The sequence below is a fragment of the Symphalangus syndactylus genome, chromosome 16 (assembly GCF_028878055.3).
Source record: "Symphalangus syndactylus isolate Jambi chromosome 16, NHGRI_mSymSyn1-v2.1_pri, whole genome shotgun sequence".
Taxonomy (NCBI): Eukaryota; Metazoa; Chordata; class Mammalia; order Primates; family Hylobatidae; genus Symphalangus; species Symphalangus syndactylus.
In genome coordinates, this window is record NC_072438.2 from 59,170,045 (window position 1) to 59,187,921 (window position 17,877).

The following is a 17,877-nucleotide window of genomic DNA, read 5'->3' on the forward strand; positions in this document are numbered from 1 at the left end:
ATACTCAAGTAACAAGAGAAGAAGATGGGAAGGCAACAGAGTGAATAAAATACCTAGATACAAAAGTTAGCCAGGCATGGTGGCTGGTGCCTATAACCTCAGCTACTCGGGAGGTTGAGGCAGAAGAATTGCTTGAACCCGGGGGGCAGAGGTTGCAGTGAGCTGAGATCTCGCCACTTCACTCCAGCCTGGGCAAAAGAGCAAAACTCTGTCTTAAAAAAAAAAAAAAAAAGACTTAGAGGTGCTTTAAATCAGTGAAACAAACAACAGTACAACACCAACCTTTTTGCAGGAGAATCAATATCTAACATGTTTGGCAAATGTTTTCAAACGGGTATTGTTAAAAAAAAAAACTCATAATCAGCTGTGTATCAGGATTTTCCAGAAAGTAGCTTAAATAGCAATGTAAAATATTTAATAATGAAGATTTTACTTGGTAAAACTTCAGCAGATAACTATCGTATAAACTGAAAGAAGTATTTTTTAAAAAAATTAAGGGCAGTTGAGGTTAGTCAGAGATAAGATTTACTGGAAAAGACAGAAACTGCACCTTGTGATGTTGTGTTTTATGCCTAAGGCTGTACCCTGTTACAGTCTTGAGAACAGAAAGCTGCAGCGTTACCAGCCTGGGCTGTCAGAGGACATAGCTTAGAACTGGAAAAAGAGCCACAAATTTAAAGGCAAATCCTTTGAGAAGGAGGGATCCTCAGAAGGGATGGAACACTCAAATCTTAGTACAAAATCTTCCTAAAACTTCGTCTGACCTAGAAATTATGCATGCTGGTTGAGAAATTGTGCATGTAATTGCAGGGAAACGGGAAAGCAGCTGTTAGCAGCTGTAATAACTGATTGGAGACTTTACCTGCTGCCAACCTTATGGGATGCTGAGCTTGGAGTTCTAGTTTAGCTAAACTGACCACCTCTTGAAATAAAATGTATTTTCAGAGAAGTATAACAAAATCCAGATTTTCTTTGAATTTATTATTACTATTCATTATTCAATTAAAAATTAGTAGCTACATGAAGAAACAGGAAAATTAACCTATACTCAAGAAAACAAGCAGTTGGATAGAATGTGACAATGACATAATTAAAATGTTTCTATTAGCACACAAGAATGTTAGAGAAGAGACATTTTCAAGGACTTAATGGGAAAAAGGAATACAATGCATACACACGGAATTTAATCTTAACAAAGAAATATAAGCCATGAAAAGAATGAAACGAAAATTCTAATGCTGAAAAATGCAGTAACTGAAATGAAAAAAGGCAAACACTGTGTGGGTTTAAAAGAAGATTGGCGGTGACAGGAAATAAAGTCAGTTGAGTTGAAGATGGAACTTTTCTCATGCGAAAGAGAAGAAAAAAATGGAAGAATAATGAGCATGGACTCACAAAATGCAAGTGGTCTAACATAATGTAATTGGAATTCTAGAGTAAGATGAGAGAGGAATTGGGGCAGAAAAAATGTTTTAAAGGAAAAATAGGTGAAAACTTCCCAGAAGACATCAATTTACAGATCCAAAAATACAGTAAACACCAAAAATATTAAATGCAAAGGAAGAAAACCAAACCATATATAGACACATCATAGTCAAACTGCTGAAATCTAAAATTAAGGAGAAAATGATGAAATTACATAGAGTGAGAGGAGAATACAAATGAAAGTGGAGTTTTCACAGGAAACAAAATAATAATGTCTTTAAAGTTAAAGGGATGGGGAGCAAAACTAAAAAACAACAACCAAAACACTGTCAACCAGAATTCTGTATCCATAGAAATTATCCTTAAGTGGTAAAAGTGAATAAGAAATTTTTAGTTAGACAAAAACTGAGAGATTTTATCATTAAGAGACCCTTGTTACAAGACATTGAAGACTTAAGAGTCTGAAGGAATCAGATTACCAGAAAGGCTTAAAAATAATCAGTGTATATAATACATATAATCTGTATATATATTTTCATATTGCAGACTATATTGTTTAACTTTATCACTGAAAAGATGATGGAAAATTCCTTGGTATTAAAAATATTTATTTGATGCAGAACAATCAACGAGACTTACTAAGTTATATTTGCTTCTCTATTATATTTATTATATTTCTGTCTTCTTTTTTTTCCTTTCTTTCTGTTTTTTTGGGGTTTTTTTTTTTTTTTTTTTTTTTTTTTGAAATGGTGTCTCGCTCTGTTCCCTAGGCTGGAGGGCAGTGGCACAATCTCAACTCACTGCAACCTCCGCCTCCCAGGTTCAAGCGATTCTCCTGCCTCAGCCACCTAAGTAGCTGGGATTACAGGTACCCACCACCACACCCAGCTAATTTTTGTATTTTTTGTAAAGACGGGGTTTCACCATGTTGGCTATGCTGGTCTCGAATTCCTGACCTCAAGTTATCCACCCACCTTGGCCTCCCAAAGTGCTGGGATTACAGGTGTGAGCCACCATGCCCAGCCTGCTTCTCTATTATATTTCTCATTTGAGAAGATATCATCAAATAATATATTAAAATGTTCTCTTCCATTATATAGATTAGGGCCAAACATATTTCTTATGTTTGTGTTATAAGATAGTCCCTAGTTTTATGTTTCAATGTCAGAGGGTCTAAATAGCACTGATTTATTTTTTTTTACTTTATTTAAAGATCCTTTCTCTTATTCCAAGTGTTGTATGATTTGCATTTTTTAAAATAAAGGCATATTGCTATTGTTTTTGGTTTTATAGTGCGTGATTTAATTTCACAGCATATAAATTGTAGCTCTGAGAAGAATGCTGATATTTTATTTTGGGTGGATAGAATTGCTAAGTCTTATTGTTTCAATAGCTTTCAAGTCAGGCATGTGATGAATGTATGTGCCTGTTAAAGTTATGTTGTTATTCTTAAATTGTTTTTTCACATTTTTAATTTTATAGGTTGGAAGAAATGTTCCATTTGGATTAATACCTTTTTGTACCCTCTGCTCTGAAAAGAAGCTATATGCTTGTAATTAATTAACCTTGGCTATTTAGCAAATGAATTCAAAATATAAGGTTAGCAGGTTAGCTCTTCTATTATCGAAATCACTTATGCCAACCAATTTCGCTTAACAAATTGATACAAGATGAGCCTAATGTTTAATTTTTTTTGGCTTAGAATCTCGTATAGGCTGTTAAGCTACATTCATAACTCTGTCTCCGTTATCTTCCTCCATAAACTTTTATCAGGCCATTGCTTAACAATTGGTCTTTGACATATTGTGCATGTTATTAATAGTTATGACATTCTACACTTCAGGAGCCTTTCAGGATTGCTCTAAATTTTCAGGCAGAAATGGTCTCACAGCAAACCCTTGTCAAACCCCTGTATTAATTTTTTTTTTTTTTTTTTGAGCTGCAGTCTCACTCTGTTGCCCAGGCTGGAATGCATGGAATGCAATGGCAGGATCTTGGCTCATTGCAACCTCTGCCTCCCTGATTCAAGTGATTCTCGTGCCTCAGCCTCTGAGTAGCTGGGACTATAGGCGCCTGCCACCATGCCCAGCTAATTTTTGTATTTTTTGTAGAGATGGGTGTTTCACTGTGTTGGCTAGGCTGGTCTCAAACTCGTGACCTCAGGTGATCCACCCACCTTGACCGCCCAAAGTTCTGGGATTACAGGCATGAGCCAGCATACCCGGCTCAACATCTTGCAGTGCACAATATGGATATTAGGTAGTAATCAATAGGTGGCTGAAATGAGAAATCTGTGCTCAGTAGAACAGGATTTTCTTATAAATCTCAAAAGCTTTTAGATAATACATCTTAAAGCTGGGTGCCAACATTATGCCAATCTTTGTTCTCCCTTCTCCCCTCCACTGCCCACTTAGCGGATGGCTTCAAGCCCACAGAACTGTGCCCTGCCCTGCTGCACTCCACTGATGACCCTATTGTCAGGTCTCTTTGTCTTCCGGGGACAAAGTCATCACTAGGAATTGTGTAGTTTACAAAACACATAAAAAGCCCTTTCCTGAGAGGTGAGAAAAAACTGAACTCCAGCTCAGGCTCTGCTCTTTATGGGAACACTTTTTTTCCTATATTTTTTAGCCTGGAGGGAAAGCCTTTCTCCAATTCTTGCTGTGCCCTCCATATGGTTTAGCTATGGGCCATTCAGTGGCACATAGGATTTTGGTATAATAAAAACACTTTCTATTTCTTACAGAATGTTGGAGTAAATTAATGCGTACATTAACTAAAGGGGTATCACCTACCTTGGAAAGGCTTGTCAGTACATATGAGACAGTCATCAGAATCTTTGACAAAGAAAGGAAGAGCTGGGCATCATCATATCACTATACTTACAGAAACTCGAAATGACATTTATTCAAAGTGGCTGTGACACAAAACAGGTGCCATGCACCGGCCTTATTAGGCAGCTCCCTGGAATAAGCCTAAACTCAGAGGAGCGAGAAAGGAGCTGACTTGGAGTCTAAGGTTTTAGTTAGATGATTTTGCTTTTATGAGTTTGGTTTTTTTATGGATTGATTATATTTTTGAGTTATAGTGAACAAGCAAGAATTTTTACTTTTCTAATTAGTCCTCATTTTACAAATGTGCAATGTTTTCTACAAAAGTAAAAAGCTTTTCAGAAAAACAAACACACCATACACATCAATTGTGTTGATTTCTCTAAAGCTTACTCTGAACCTGGCACGATTCAGAATTGTGTCCTCAATGCAGTAGTTCTTTCCTCAGAGCTCAAAATCTTAGCTGTCAGAATTCCCCTGAACTCATCAAGACTCATTTGTCTCTGTCAGTTCTCTAGAGCCAGTTCATGCCACCTGCTTTGTCTCACAGCCACTTTGAATAAGGGCAGTTTACAAGAGAAAAGAGAACCTATTCCTTGGAATGTTTTGTATCTCAAGGAATTACACAAAATTTTCTTCACAAAGTTCCATTTGCAAGGAAAAGTGCGGGTTAAGCACTGCCTAAATAAATTAAATGGTGCATAATAAAAATATCCTTTCTATAAAAAACTCAGAATACTGTACACTGGTTCAAATGAATATAATAGAGAGATTCTGACCACTGTCTTTGGCTGAAGGACAACAAGTACTGTAGGATAATCTCTTAATACGCAGTTTAGAAGTGCCTTAGTACCATATGTTGTGATATAAATAAACATATATAAAACTCTGATTATTTGTTTTAATTTAAGGGTAGATTTTGCCTCATTCAAAGAACAGATGATAGAATGAACACAATTAAAGCCATGCTCCATAATTATAATTTCTCTCAATTTAGTTAAAAAGTTGACTGTAAATGATTCTTATGTTATAATTGGCTATATTTTACAATAACAAATTTTTAATAGCTTAAAGGTTGGAAATCACATTCTTTTCTAAAGTTATAGTAAACTAAGAAAAATGCCCACATAGAAGGCTGCTAGAATGATCAATATTATCTTGAAACATTTTTGTCTGCTCAAACATAAAAGCAATAAAGTATTGTAGCTTCACATTTCTATGCTATAGAGCATGACCACAATTGTTTTAGCCCTGTTTTGTTAAGAATAGTAAGATTTGTGGTCCTTGCCTTTGAAGAGCCTACAGTCTAGTCGAGTAAATTGTATTTAACAAATAATTAATATGAGGCAAGTGCTAAAAATCATATGAATGAAGTGCTATGGAAACATAGAAGAGAGAAAGATTAATTATGATGAGGAAAAGCATCTCAGAGATGTCTTTTGTTTGGTGGGTTTATTTTTATTTTTATTTTTATTTTGAGACGGAGTCTTGCTCTGTTGCCCAGGCTGGAGTGCAGTGGTACGATCTCAGCTCTCTGCAACCTCTGCCTCCCGGGTTCAAGCAATTCTCCTGCCTCAGCCTCCTGAGTAGCTGGGACCACAAGTGCACACTGCCACGCCTGGCTGTTCTTTTGTATTTTAGTAGAGACAGGGTTTCACTGTGTTGCTCAGGCTGGTCTCGAGCTCCTGTTCTCAGGCAATCCGCCTACCTTGGCCTCCCGAAGTGCTTGGATTACAGGTGTGAGCTACCACGCCAAGCCTCAGAGATGTCATATTGGAACGTATTTGAAAAAAAGTGTCAGAGCCTACAAAGTAAACTATAAGACAAAAATTATTCTAGCACACAAAAAAATCAGAATGACAGAGAATTGTATGCTTGAGGTACTGGCAAGTGTGGCTGACAGAGGGTCCATATGATGAAGAAAAGGCAAGATAAATTAAAGGGTAAGGGAAGTAGGGGCTACTTACGCTACACGATGGCTACTGAATTGTATTCTGAGGACAACAGAGGGTGTTCTTTAAAAGCATGGGACTAGTAGGGTACCAGGATCAGATTTATAGACAAAGATAACCTTGAAGGCATTACAAAGACTCAATAATGGCAATAACAACAGAGGAATCTGAAGTGAGCAGAGTCCCCTATTTCAGTGGGAACGCTATTTCAAAGCCCCAAACAAAAGCAATTAGAGTAGGAATGGTAGAAGCAGGTATGAGAAAAGAACAGAACAAATTAGAGAAACACTTAAGAAGGAGCAATAACAGTGCCAGTTCAAAGGGAAGAGTCAACAAGAAGAAAAATTTATCAGGGATTATTCAGTTTCACTGTTGCCATAGATTTTTCATGTGAAACAACTGAATTTGGAGTAGAAGTAATGATACAATTGTAAGCATGACCATTATTGCTATTTTTTTATGTGATGATTTTGTGTGTGTGTGTGTGTGTGTGTGTGTTAGCATTTCTTTAATTTTACATCAAGAAACTACACCCCATATTTCTTGGCATTTATATCCAAAATTCCGTTTTTAGAAAAACCTGTCCGCCACCACCGCCATTAGTCTTTTTGTCTATCCTTGCTTCTTTTCCCAGCTATATCCAGGATGTTTGGGTAACTCCTGTTGTTGACTTGTTATTAGCTGTGTGACCTTGGGAAAGATATGGAAATTTGTCCATTCTATCATTTATGTTACCTGTCGAATGGTTATGTTAATAATAGAACCTACCACACAGAGTCAATGCAAAATTTAAATTTATTAACACACAGGAAGTGCTTAGTTTATTCACTTTTTGGTAAATGGAAATTAATTAAAGTTAAACTTTGTTATTTTGAAAGGTTCTTAGTGTGAGCATGAAGAGTATTCTTTAAATCATAATTATCTTGGAAGCCAAGAACCTAAGAGGTTCATTGGCTAAAATTTTACCCCAAAGTACTTGTTCTTAGAATTCATATTAGGATTCTGTAACTATGAAACATCATGAAATGCCTAATGTATACTCCTTACTAATTGTGTAATAGCCAATAGTTTTGCCACTCAAAAAAGCACCATTTATTTAAAAAAAAAACTAGCTTCTTACAGAGATAATTGAGTAAAATTAGAGATGCCAATTTCTTTAGAGAATAATTTCTTCTCTACACAGAAATAGTTACTTGTTCTTTCAAATAGACATACCTGTTTTTCACTCATCATCTTAAAATGCTCCAAAGCACTTAGTATGTGAAAATATATATATATATATATATATATATATATATATATCACAATCATTTCCCCAAAGCCACAAAGTGACATATTAAAAAATTTAAATTTGCTCAGGTTTACCGAAAGCTAATGTTGTGTTGCTGTTGTACAATGTCACTTAAGGCAGGCTTCTGTTTATTTTTGTTTTAGTGTGTTCAGTGCTGTATGATTTATAAAGTGTTTCCAAACATGAGTTAAGCCCATGATTTAGGAGTGGCACCTGATTTGCCTCACTGCGCTGAAAAAAAGAGCTGAGAAGAAAAGCCTTACCTGGTTACAGATTCCGTAATCACTGGAGTCAAAACTCAACCCAAATACTCTGACTTAGGTCAGTCTTGCTTTGTTTGCAGCATTTTGTCCTAATTCGCCTCTGTTTGTTAACAGATTAGACATAGAAATACAGATAAGAAGAAATTAAATATGTGAAAAAACAGGAAAATCCGGAAGCACACTACATATCTTTATTATGAGGAATCTAAAATAACCACAAAATACTGTAAAACTGTCACATCTATAATTTATCACCTTTGGTTTGGGAAAACTTGGCAAATTTGTAGAAAATATTAAAGATAAACCCAATTTTGAAAACAGATTTATAATTGATTATTTGCAATTGATGGTGCTGTAAAATTGCAAAGTAAAACTTCATAGTAAAGATATGGTGAAGTACTCAATCTTAGTACTTCAGAATGCGACCTTATTTGGAAATAGGGTCATAACAGAGGTAAACAGGTTAAAATGAGGTCATTGGCATGGATCCTAATCCAGCATGACTGGTATCCTTATAAAAGCGTTTGATTTGGACACAAAGACACAGATGAAAGAAGTGAAGATGATGTGAAAAGACATAATGCCATCTACAAGCCAAGCAATTCCTGAGGCTACCAGAATGTAGGAGAGAGGCAAGGAACAGATGTTTCCTCACAGACCTCACAAGAAACCAACCTTGCTGATATCTTGATTTCAGACTACTAGCCTCCAGAACTGTGATACAATAAATTTCTGTTGTTCAAATCTATCTGTTTGTGGTACCATAGCCCTTGGAAACTTCCTGTTAAGTTTGGCCAATGGGAGGCGCCAGAAGCTAGGAGAAGAGAAGGTCGCAAGGGAGTTCAGAGCCTTTCTTTTCTTGGCTCCCTCTTTGCAAAGAGGGTTGGTTTCACTCTCCTTTAGGATGCTCTCTCTATATATTTATCTTCTTTGGATTCCTGAAGCTCTCTTTTCGTCTCTTCAGGTCCAAGTGTTCAAGGGCTCCCAGATGGTACAAGCCTCAGGGATCTATGTCATCTCTTACTAACTCTTTCCCAGGCCCTTTAAAATAATTAAAAAAAAAAAAAAAAACTCTGAGGAAAGCATCTGGTTTGCATATGACATGCTTTTCTTGGCAGGGCCGTGACTGATACAGCATCTGTCTTCTAAAAGAGACTTGTTTATCCTTTATGCTACTACTGGACATTGTACATGTGATAACACTTATATTATAATGACTTGCCTGAGTAGTATGTCTTTTCATCTCTAAAAGAAGTTCCTTGAAGCTGCTTATTCTCCATTGTAAAACCAGCACCTTATACAGGCTTTGCCATAATGTAAGTCCTCAATATATACTTACTGAATGAATGCATAGATGAATGTTTATTTTTAAGATGCTGCTATATACTGGCTTGTCTACAAAAGAGAAACCTTGGATAGTTAATAAAATAAGCATCATAGAATAATATTAAAATTAATATGTAAAGAAATTCAAAAGATAATAGGGTCAGGGAAAGAAAGTGAACGTGAAAATAAGATCAGTACATGAAATATTATAATTTGCAATGTACTGGCACTAGGTGGATAACAAATACAGTTCTGTGCTTTGTAACAGACAATGGGTAGGCTAAATAAGACAAGTTGCATAAATCAGTGTCCATAAGTTAAATACAAACCAATTACTAGGTGATATACACATATTCCAAAGACTGAGACTGGAGCAGATGCAAATATTAATTTCCAGTTAATCCTCATGAAGAGATAAGCATGTCATGCAATGAACAATGCTTTCAATATGCTCCTACAGATAATTAAAAATGAGTTTCCTAAGACGTTTTTGTGCCACATTCTCATATGACCAATGCAGTAATGCCCAAATAATGTTCAATAAAGATTACTCCAATGGGAGCAGGCTAAGCAAAACAATATAGATGAGGTGCTGTGACAGAATGGACCAACCTAAGCACACATATGTGAACTGCTTATACTTTTGATCATATAGTGATTAATGCCCATAATATCTTTATTCATAAATGTTATACATAAATATTATTTTTATCCACTAAGATTTTGATCAGTATTTTGTGGCAATGAATTCAAGTCTTACAGGTACTAAGAATGCAGATAACTACTGTCGACTCTTATGGGTAAACACATGTTTTTATAGAAAGCCAACCTAATTATTAGGTAAAAATCACCTATAAATATTTTTAACTACCTGGTTAAGTTTATTTTATGTTTAACAAATAAGAGCTAAAGTGGTAAAAAAAAAAAAAAAAAAAAAAAAGAAATACATTTTAAAATGAATGAATACAGCAAGTTTGTAAAAGACAGAAAATAAAATTTTCCTTTTGGTCCCTCCTAGATTTTCCAAGACAGGTTCCAATGAATAATGAGATTCTATGAATAATGAGACTCAAAATCTCATGCTATTTGGAATGAAAGATATTATTGAATAAATAGTTTTTAAAAATTAATGTGATAAAATCTCACACCCCACATATATTTCTTTTTGTTGACCGAGGGGGACAACATGTCACTGGGAAGTAAACACAATACTCACTGCTTGTCCTTTTGAGAAAACTGCACATTGTTTTTTTCTCAAAATATTACAAATTCAATATCACAGATCCCAGCATTTAAAAAGTAGAACTACTATGGCCTACTTTTCGGACTTATCTACTAACAAATTAGCAGGGCTCTAGAAGGGACAGTGTGTGTATGTTTATGTGTTTGATTTAGAGTGTATCCTATACTTATCAACGTAAACAATAAACACAGTTTTCAGGATCCACAAGCTTCTCTCAGTGTTACCTGATCGTCTTCTTGAACTTCTCATTGTAGTGGTCTGTGATCTTCTCATTATCTTGATTACTTAGGAGGAGAAAACTCAGATTCTCATTTCCCAGTAGCCAGACATTTTTTGGTGGTGGTGTTCAAGTGTAAGCGTTAAATTCCTTCTAATAAAATTGGCTATGATTCCTATAATTAATATATATGGCCATAATTTATGCTAGCATAACTTGATTTTGATGGCCCTCTTTTTGTTCTGGCAATCAGCTTCCAAAATGGTCTTAGTGCCTTCCGTGAAAATTATATATATTTGTTTTAAATTTTATATATTTATGTGTATATATGCACATTTTATATGTATATAAATACCTTTTACATCAGTACCTTTGGGCTGCTGAGATCTTATATGAAGACATTTTTAAAGTTTTTCTTAGCTTAGGAAACTCGGTTGTTTTCTGGACAGTAACACAGAGCTTTCTAATTTTTTTCAGGTTTACTTTTTGCTCCCCATATGCTGAGATTCCCTTCCCTCTTTTCAACAAATTACTGGCTGAAAGAACTTCATTATCTAACTATATTCTTTCTGTTGTTTTCTAATGAATAATAGATCCCCAGGATGAATTTTTCATTTGTTTTCATCTTTCTTCACATTCCATTTTGATTCTCTTCAGCCCCTGAAGGGATTGTCCATAAAATGGTCTCTTCCATCAGGGTCACAATATTTACGTCGTTGGGCCTTCTCCTCAGGCTGTGCATATCTTAGGTTTCCTGCACTCTCAATATAAGCTGCTTATCTTCTTCCAATTTCTGCTTATCTTACTCAGACCCCCAGTCATCGCTGTGCCATCAGGAGATTTTTCCTAGTAGCCAGCATGACCCTGCCAGTCCTGTGATCAGGCTGCCACACCACCATGCTTCTGCCCAGGAGCTGACATTTTGAACAATGTGGGGAGACTGACGGAGATATAAGTTTAAAAAGAGGCCTCTCATACTGCTTGGTAGATATGGAACCATGGAATGCCCAAAGACAAAGTCAAGATTTTGCCCACAACAATTTAGGGTCTACTTTGATGCAAATAGATGATCGATGTGCCAAATGTTCTACGTCATAGACTATGGTTTCAGTAATCCGAAGGGATGTAACCTCCTGGTAAATCCTCTAAGATAAAGTTGTTTCAATCTATCACTCTGGGCAAATCAATAAATTAACTTACACTTGGCACCTTTTAGCTGTGAGCCAGTTAAATGTGAAATGTCATCAACCACAACAGATTGCTTCAATTTTAACATTCATTTATCTGAAATTCTTATTTCTGACAAAATTTAGGAGGTGTTATCAGTAGGAATTGCAGTGGACTACATATAGCAAGTAACTTATATTACAGTGGCTAAAAATTGATTTTTGATTTGCTTTTTTCCAAATAAAGGGAAGTCCAAAGATAGGCCATAAGAAGCTGGTATGGGGACAACATCATTTCATTGGGGATATTATCATGTCCTTTTAGCTTTCTTTGCCACAATTTTCAGGTTGTGGTTCTTGTTCTTATTTTTACAAGATCTTTGCTGTAATTCAGGTAGTTTTTTCTTCAAAAAGAAGAAAAGATGAAGAACCAATGGTAATAGGGTATAGACTATTTGAGTCAACCTCCTTGGAAGCTCAAAGCCGATATTTTGACCGACATCACACGGACATTTCTATTTATTAAGGATGGGTGGGAAATACATTTTTTTTTTATCTTGGCAATGCTCTGACCCCAATGAAATCATGTTTTTTTTTTTTTTAAGAGGAAATTGGGAATACAATCTCTGCCACAGAAGATCAGATTTGAGGCTGTGTGATAATGTATACGCAGGAAAATATCTTTTTGTTTTCGACAATATGAATGTATGCATGAATATTTATATATGTGTGTGTGTGTGTATGATGGGGATAGTGTGGGGATCAAAGGAAAGCATGAAACAAACTCATCCAAAAGTAGGACCAATGTATTAATAAAGAAGTAACAATAAGGGAGTAGTATGAATGTATTCCCATTTTTACCCCACTAGAAATTATGTCTGATTAGAGATTATTCCTGTCCGTTCTGACTGCCATGGTTTAATTATGGTGCAGGAGTCTGTATTAAAGTCACGCAACTTATACTTACGGCTTATTAGCATTGATGAAATCAAAGGCTTCAGAATATGTCAATAAAGGCTCAAAGCAGTCTTACAACTTTTTTTCTAACACAGTTTTCCACAAAGTCCTATGATTCTCTTTATACATAAATCAATAAAGAAGGAACTGTGTCTAGAGTCTGTGGACTTCTGCTCTTGAATATTATCCTGAGAAACTTAGCAGAAGAAATTTTTTTACTTCAATGAGATAACTAATAAGTTAACACATCTATAATATATGGGACATCATATGAAGAACATCATAATTTTAAATGCATAATAGACTCTGGCTGTAATAAGACAGTATGAACTGATAGTATTTAATAAGATACCAAGTCTGATCAAATATGAAGTATAAGAGAGACTTCAGTAATCCTCAAGACAATAGAAAATATTCAGAGACACAATTAGCTTTGGCTTATTAATCAAATTTTTCTATGGTGGACTATTCTAAGGATCAATATGCAGTTAATCCTAGAGTTAACAAAGTTGAGAGCAGTTTATAAAACCAGGAAAATAATTTCCAATAGAGTTACAAAAATATATCTAATACCACAAACTAATTTGCCAAATTCAAATTATAGCATATTTTAATTGGAGGAAGTTTTATTTATGAATATTGTCTATTTTATCCTTGAATCCAAAGAACTACTGAAAGGACTAGAAGAAAAAGAGAAACAAAAGAAGAAAATATCACTTCTTATTTCTTTCTTTAAAAAGTTAGCTTTTTAAAATATATATCACTTTATATGAACCATTCTTCTGGGGATATGGATGGTACACTGTATTTAATCAAATTTCAAAAGTTTTACTCCAGAATACAAGTACTCTAGTAGTTTAAGGAGAAAAAAGTGTTCAGTTTAAACAGGGAGGTAAGGGCTAGAAGGAGAGAAGATGTGAACTGAGCCTAAAAGAATGGGTCAAATTTGGAGGATAAGTCAACTCCATTGAGGAAACCCCTTCCAAAAGAGCAAACATGGAAATGATCTATGTATTTGTGCAATGATGCAATAAACAGTAACACTGGTTGAGATATATGAGGGATATAAATGCAAAATAAGAATAGGGCTGGGATATTAAAAATAGCTGTTAGAGGTTTCCCAATTTAGAATCATGAATTAAAAGTTGACATGCATGTATACATATCAGAAAGGGTCATTCTCTGTGGATCACAGTTTTGTATTTTTTCCTGAAAAGAAAGAGGCATTTTTTGGTGGTAGATTTAATAAAGCATTTTGATGGGTTTATATTTTGTTTTATCCTGTGGGATAATTTTGACATTTTTTTAAGTTGCAATTCAAAGTTTATATATTTGCCATGAAACCAGTAGCAGACATTCTTAGAATCTGAAAAGATATGATGTTTCATAATGTGGTTATAGGTTGAGTATAAAGTAGCTGGATGGACAGGTGAACTCTGTCTGTATTCTCTCTATGTGGGACGTTAGTAAAATTGTAGCCTCATTTTCTTATGGTATCATTGCAGGAATACTCTATTTATTTATACATGAGCCAACCTGTTATAACTTATATACTTGGCATTCCTGGTATGTGATAACAACTATGAAGATAAATTTGGTATCTCTTTAGTTAAGACAGTGGTTTGCATAGAATAAAAGTGTAATACCTTTTGAATTGAATTGAGTGGTACTTATTGCTACATGATTTTGTTCATGTTTCTCTAAGACATCAACAGATATTCAGTAAGCATTTGTTGAATGAATAAATGAGAGTTTAGCAATTTCAACAGCGACTTTATTGATGCTTTTGGGTAAAAATGCTAAGTTTTTTAGGTTTCCTAGTTTGATACTCACTCTGTAGTTAATGTATTATAGTATACCTTCTGATAATGAGAGCTTCTTTGGGCAAGTAATTTGGTTATCTATAAGAAAAAAAGAAAACCTATTACAGCTTGATGGACTTCTCAGAATCTGATGTAGAAGTGTGGCAGCAGTTATCACATATTTTAACATCAGCTGTGATTTTTCTTCTGTCCTCGATATGTTAAAATGAAAACTGTGCACATAGGGTCTACATATCATGAAAAGGTTTTGTAGGCATACATCTAGTTGTATAGTTCTTATCTCTAAATTCTCATAATAATTAAGAAATAAATAGGCCGGGCGCGGTGGCTCACGCTTGTAATCCCAGCACTTTGGGAGGCCGAGGCGGGCGGATCACGAGGTCAGGAGATCGAGACCACGGTGAAACCCCGTCTCTACTAAAAATACAAAAAATTAGCCGGGCGTCGTGGCGGGCGCCTGTAGTCCCAGCTACTCAGAGAGGCTGAGGCAGGAGAATGGCGTGAACCCAGGAGGCGGAGCTTGCAGTGAGCCGAGATCGCGCCACTGCACTCCAGCCTGGGCGACAGAGCGAGACTCCGTCTCAAAAAAAAAAAAAAAAAAAAAAAAGAAATAAATAAGAAAGCATATTACCAATAAAAATTAATAAACACATCTAAAAATACTCAAATTAAAGCCGGATTTTTAGGATAGAAGGATTGAAATTTCCAGAAGACAGATTTCAATTCAACAGAAAGAAGAAATATTTGCAATGAATGCCTCATGAAGTAGTAAATTAGTTCAAAAATATTCAAGTAAAGTCTGCATGCTTTTTTTCATGAGTTTCTTAGACTAAATACCCTAAACAGGTTTCAAATTAATCCCATGAACATTCGCCAAATGTGTATTCTGTTCATGGCTTTCTTGAAAAGGTTTCCTCTACAGGTGTATTCTGAGAGATGGGTAGGAATTCCAAGCTGAGGCAGGATGAGGCCAAGATCACTTCAGTGTGGACAGATTAACAAGCAGGAACAAATTTTGGGAAGGTTGGTTTTCGGATAAAGAACGCTTAAACATTGAGGTAGAAATAAATGTAAAATTATTGAAAAATAGAATTGGAACTATTTGTACCAGGTTTTGAACTCGGCAAGAAATTTGGTCCTAATTTTTATTTGAAGAGTAGTCCTTAAAGGTTTTGAATTACATGATCAAGTCAGTATTTTAATAAGATTGTCTGGCTACAGCCAGATTGTGGGAATAGAGCAGAGAAATACTGAAAGAGACTGCTTCATGATTCAAATAAGGGATGATGGTGGCAATAATGAAATATTAGGAAAGACAGTGCAATGTATTTGAGGTAGACTTTTAAAAATAAGGATACTATTTCCTAATAATGTTAAATAATAGCATTAGGTTTTCAATCAGAATTCATAGGACATATGGATATATAAATTGTTATGGCTTTTTTTAAACTCAGAAATTAAGGAGAAGAAATTTTGAGAAATTTCATTCAATGTATTCTAAGACTGTCCATTGGTCTTAGGATGTTCCCACTGTTAACCTTTCTTTGACATATAGTTTCTATCCTATACCTTTCAGGGAACAATTAGCAGGTGAAAACTTATCAGCAAAGAAAATAACAAGAGGTTGATCAGTGCTTGATGTTTTCTTGTCCCTTGGTATCCCTTTAAATTTGGACAGTTTATGTCCTTTTAAAAATGTTTATCATTATGGAACTTCTTGCAAATTTCTAAATTTCATATATCTACGTTAATGTGGATCTGAAATCTATGAGGCTTTATAGATAATGGGGCAATAGCCACAGTCCCCAACCTTTTTGGCACCAGGGACTGGTCTCATGGAAAACAATTTTTCCACAGTCAGGGGTGGGGCAATGGTTTCAAGATGCAACTGTTCCACCTTAGATCATCAGGCATTAGATTCTCATAAGGGTAACGTGCAACTTAGATTCCTTGCAAGTGCAGTTCACAATAGGGTTCCCACTCCTATGAGAATCAAATGTCACTGCTGTTCTAACAGGAGTCAGAGGTCAGGTGGTGCTTGCTCACCTGCCACCACAGGCAGTGCAACCCAGTTCCTAACAGTCCAGGGACCAGTACCAGTCCGGGCCTGGTCTGTGTAACTACTTTGTCTGGCTTGGATGGTTTATACCTTTGAATGGAGTTTCCTTAATGTAGGCAGGAATTATCTTGATTCTATATTTATCATGAGGAAAATGTGTTCTCTACATATTTCTTTCATACCCTCCTGCACCCCTCCTTCTTCTTTAACATCATATATACTCTCCTATGAGCTCTCATTCCAGGCTTCTTCAGAATTGTATGTATTATGATTTTACATTTTGTTTTATCATAAATAATTCCCTTTTCTAAAACAGAAGTAGGTTATATATTTGCTTCACTATTCTTTTGCAAAATTTAAATTTCAGTTACTTTCTGGATGTATTTATGTTTACTGGTAATGCCAAAGTCTAGGGGTTTTGCCATATGTGGATTGTGCATATGTGTCCTTAACACCCTATGGGTGTCTTCAAAATATAATCAACATTATGTTATAATGTTGTGTTTTTATGTCTCTATATTTCACCAGAACTGTACATTATTAAAATATGGAGATGTACTTTATTAATTTTTAAAGTTGTGGTCTTGCATGAGTTGGAACTTTGTAAATGGGCGTTGATAACTAAAGATTTTTTTCTATTAAATATTACTTCACTCTATCTAAAAACCTCATATTTGCCTTTCATTTCTATCAGGTTTACTTGTTTATATTTTAGTAAATCAAGCTTGCTTTACTTTAAGTTGGTACAACTGGGTAGTATTTCTAATCACATTTTGTATTTTATCTTCTGAATGCCTCTGTATGATTCAGAGTGTGCTCATATAGAATCTTTTCAACAATGTAACCATGGCTACTGTGGCATTCATTGCCATACCATGACCTGGGCATTGTCCTCTAGAGTAATATTTTTTTTAAAGAACGCCAATTCAACAAATAAATAAAAATATTCATGGGGCATGATTTTTAAAAAATTATTTTCTTAGAAAAATAGTAGATTATGTAATCTATATTTAAATTATTGACTAGATGATTACCAATAAAATGATATTTTTATACATACTAATCTGTTAATAACTAGTTAGGTCTGGAAAGTAGCCCTATGGGGCCAGCTTTCTAATATTTGAGCCTGAAATTAGTTAATTCCTCAACTAGAAAAAAAGTAAAAAGATGAGTTACATCTGACATAAGTGCTGTTCAACGTTTTTTTTAGCACTGTAGACTGCATTAACCATATCATATTCCAGAAGACAAGATCACTAAGTTTTCAGAAAACATTACAGTGTTCCTAGCAAATAGCATTTTGGAAAAAATTATTTTGCTAGTG

At 35.1% G+C, this 17,877-nt stretch overlaps 1 protein-coding gene and 1 long non-coding RNA gene across 3 annotated transcripts in view; one reads left to right on the top strand and one right to left on the bottom strand.

The window, feature by feature from the left end:
- Positions 1 to 12,642, bottom strand: part of LOC129464373 (uncharacterized) — a 31,364-nt gene extending 18,722 nt beyond the window's left edge. Inside the window, exons 1-2 of the long non-coding RNA XR_008651569.2 lie at positions 9,102 to 12,642; positions 7,763 to 7,862 (exon numbers count right to left, since the gene is read on the bottom strand). This is a non-coding gene — a long non-coding RNA (uncharacterized lncRNA). The remainder of the gene's footprint in view (positions 1 to 7,762; positions 7,863 to 9,101) is intronic.
- Positions 1 to 17,877, top strand: part of HCN1 (hyperpolarization activated cyclic nucleotide gated potassium channel 1) — a 402,880-nt gene that overhangs the window by 141,202 nt on the left and 243,801 nt on the right. The window lies entirely within an intron of this gene.